The sequence below is a fragment of the Triticum dicoccoides genome, chromosome 2A (assembly GCF_002162155.2).
Source record: "Triticum dicoccoides isolate Atlit2015 ecotype Zavitan chromosome 2A, WEW_v2.0, whole genome shotgun sequence".
In the NCBI taxonomy this organism is placed as follows: domain Eukaryota; kingdom Viridiplantae; phylum Streptophyta; class Magnoliopsida; order Poales; family Poaceae; genus Triticum; species Triticum dicoccoides.
In genome coordinates this window covers 151,480,326-151,484,185 of record NC_041382.1, presented here as the reverse complement: position 1 = coordinate 151,484,185, position 3,860 = coordinate 151,480,326, and positions in this window count along the sequence as shown.

Genomic DNA, 3,860 nt, shown 5'->3' with positions numbered 1-3,860 from the left:
TTGGGTGTGCCAAACATCACAACGTAACTGGGTGGCTATAAAGGTACACTACAGGTATCTCCGAAAGTCTCTGTTGGGTTGGCACGAATCGAGACTGGGATTTGTCACTCCATGTAAACGGAGAGGTATCTCTGGGCCCACTCGGTAGGACATCATCATAATGTGCACAATGTGACCAAGGAGTTGATCACGGGATGATGTTTTACGAAACGTGTAAAGAGACTTGCCAGTAACGAAATTGAACAAGGTATTGGGATACCGACGATCGAATCTCGGGCAAGTACAATACCGCTGGACAAAGGGAATTGTATAGGGGATTGATTGAATCCTCGACATCGTGGTTCATCCGATGAGATCATCGTGGAACATGTGGGAGCCAACATGGGTATCCAGATCCCGCTGTTGGTTATTGGCTGGAGAGTTGTCTCGGTCATGTCTGCTTGGTTCCCGAACCCGTAGGGTCTACACACTTAAGGTTCGGTGACGCTAGAGTTGTTATGGGAAATAGTATGTGGTTACCGAAGGTTGTTCGGAGTCCCGGATGAGATCCCGGACATGACGAGGAGCTCCGGAATGGTCCGGAGGTTAAGATCGGTATATTGGACGAAGGGTATTGGAGTCCGAAATTGTTCTGGGGGTACTAGGTGATGACCAGCGTGTCTGAAAGGGGTTGCGGAGGCCCCGGCAAGCGTTGGGGGGCCTTATGGGCCAAGGGGAGAGGGCACATCAGCCCACTAAGGGGCTGAGCGCCCCTCCCACCCCATCTCACGTAACCAGGAGAGGTGGGGGCGCCACCCCTAGGGCAGCCGCCCCTCCCGGCTTGGGGGACAAGTTTCCTAGGGGGTGGGCGCGCCTAAACCCATCTAGGGTTTCCCCTGTGGCCGCCGCCCCTCCCCTAGGGAACCCTAGGGCGCCTCCCCCTCCTCCCTTCCCCCTATATATAGTGAGGGAGAGAGAAGGCAGCCGAACCCTTCCCCTGGCGCAGCCCTCTTCCTCCTCCAACACCTCATCCTCCTCCGTAGTGCTTGGCGAAGCCCTGCCGAAGAACCACGAGCTCCATCACCACCACGTCGTCGTGTTGTCGGAGTTTTCCCTCAACTTCTCCTCTCACCTTGCTGGATCAAGATGGAGGAGACATCTCCCAACCGTACGTGTGTTGAACGCGGAGGTGTCGTCCGTTCGGCGCTAGGATCATCGGTGATTTGGATCACGACGAGTACGACTCCATCAACCCCGTTCACTTGAACGCTTCCGCTTAGTGATCTACAAGGGTATGTAGATGCACTCTCCTTCCCCTCGTTGCTAGATTACTCCATAGACTGATCTTGGTGATGCGTAGAAAATTTTGAATTTCTGCTACGATCCCCAACAGTATGTTCACTTATGCTTCACAAAGTAGTTAGATTCCTCACTTGTACTGATCTGTGGATTCGTACAAATCTGGAACCAACTCCTTATCTATGAGTGAATGTCTTCGCACGATGAGGTCAATGTCTTCTAAACTGATTTATTTTCAAAATCTTCTGAGAATGCATATGACCTCTTCCCCTTCCCTCGCACCTTAATGCTGTCACAGGTACATGTCCGTGGGAGAATCCCTTGGTTCTCATAGTCTGCATTCATTTGCAAAATTCTTACAGCATCACATAAATTCTCCCGAAGCCAGTTCTTGTTTCTCCAGCAAGCGAAAGCCCTTGAAGCCTTTGAACGTATTGAAGCCATTCAGTTTAAAGTTCATGGCTGCAGAAAAATCAGCAAGGAAGGGTGGTAGAAAGCGTCGAGGTGAGACATCAAGAGATCTGCCCGATGACCTCTCAGAACTGTACAAGACAGATCCAGAAGAGGATTACAATCAGCGCAAGACATGAATCCAATGGATTCGACGATATTGGGCAGAACAGTGGTTCAAGTACAGATTTGTGACAAAGGAATATGCTGAAAAGAATGCCATCAAGCGACCATGGGGAGACATCCTATACAAAAATCTTCAACCCAGGTCCAGAGATGAAGCCATTGAACAAGGCTTCTATCCCTGCATGGTCCGTGGACCACAGCCTGCGGATGCTGACCCATCGTCACTGCTTTGGTGTCGTGACGACAATCTGTTCAAGCGCAACTTCCAGTTTGCCCAGAATTCGGCGAAGCGGAACAAGAAGTTATTGGGACTAGACTTCAACCCTGGTCCCTCTGCTCCCCGTGCAGATGGCACCCATAATGTCGAACCCAATGTCATCGATACATTCTACAACCTGGATGGCCTCATTGAAAGTGCGTTATATCGACTAGAGGGGGGGTGAATACGCGATTTTTATGAAAGTCTTCAAAACATGGAAGTTATGAAGACAAACGATAGAAGTAAACCTATTACCCTGCAGCGAAAGGTAGACTACACTAGGCAAGCCATAGTCAAGTATTCAATAGTGTGAAAGCACAATGACTAATAGCAGCAATGTAGTAAGGATCAGGTAGGAAGATATTATGAAGCCAAACAGAACACGCAGTCACTCAGTGAAGATAAAAGATAGTGCAATCATACAATGACTTCACAAGGAGTAACAGTACGTAAAGAGAAGGGAAGGATGAAACCAGTGACTCGTTGAAGACAATGATGTGTTGGACCAGTTCCAGTTGCTGTGACAACTATACGTCTGGTTAGGGCGGCTAGGTATTTAAACCTGAGGACACACAGTCCCGGACACCCAGTCCTGAACACGCAGCTCAGGACACCCAGTCCTCACCGTATTCCCCTTGAGCTAAGGTCAAACAGACCTTGCCCAATCACTCTGGTAAGTCTTCAAGGTAGACTCCCAAACCTTCACAGACTTCGTTCACCGGCAATCCACAATGTCTCTTGGATGCTCAGAACGCGACGCCTAACCGGCTGGAGGATTCACAGTCCTCAAGTGTAATAAGTCTTCAGATCACACAGACAAGAAGACTTAAGTGATGCCTAATTCTCTTTGGCTCTGGGTGGTTAGCGCTTTATCCTCACAAGGAATTCTCTCTCAAAAGCTTCGAGGTGGGTTGCTCTCAAACGACAAAAGCCGTATACTAACTCTGAGGAGCCAACCATTTTTGGTTGTAGGGGGTGGGCTATTTATAGCCACTAGGCAACCCGACCTGATTTGTCCGAAATGACCCTGGGTCACTAAGGAACTGACACGTGTTCCAACGGTCAGATTTCAAACTCACACGGCAACTTTACTTGGGCTACAAGCAAAGCTGACTTGTCCGACTCTGGACAAGATTCGCTCTCACAGTCTTCACTCGAAGACATAGGTTTTGGTTAAGCATCACTTCAGTCATTCTGACTGGTTCTCTTGGACCCCACTTAACAGTACGGTGGTTCCTATGACTCAACAAAGAAGAAGAAAAAGAACTACGAAAGATCTAAGTCTTCGAGCTCCATAGGCTTCATGCGATGTCTTCTCTTGTCATAGTCTTCAATGTGAATATCTTCATATACCACCTTTGACATCAATGTCTTCATACATTTTTAGGGGTCATCTCTGGTAGGAAAACCGAATCAATGAGGGACTTCTACCTGTGTTATCCTGCAATTCTCACAAACACATTAGTCCCTCAACTAGGTTTGTCGTCAATACTCCAAAACCAACTAGGGGTGGCACTAGATGCACTTACAATCTCCCCCTTTTTGGTGATTGATGACAAACTAGTTGAAGTTTTCAACGGGGAATATAATATGTGAAATTGTAAAGGATAAGGAATTGTCTTCATAAGTTGCAAGGGCTCCCCCTGAAGATGTGCATATAAGTAGTTTGCTTTTGGAATGCAAATGCACATGGCAGGTTGTGCTTGTGGAGATCCTCTTCAACTTATGATGACAATCCACTATGCAT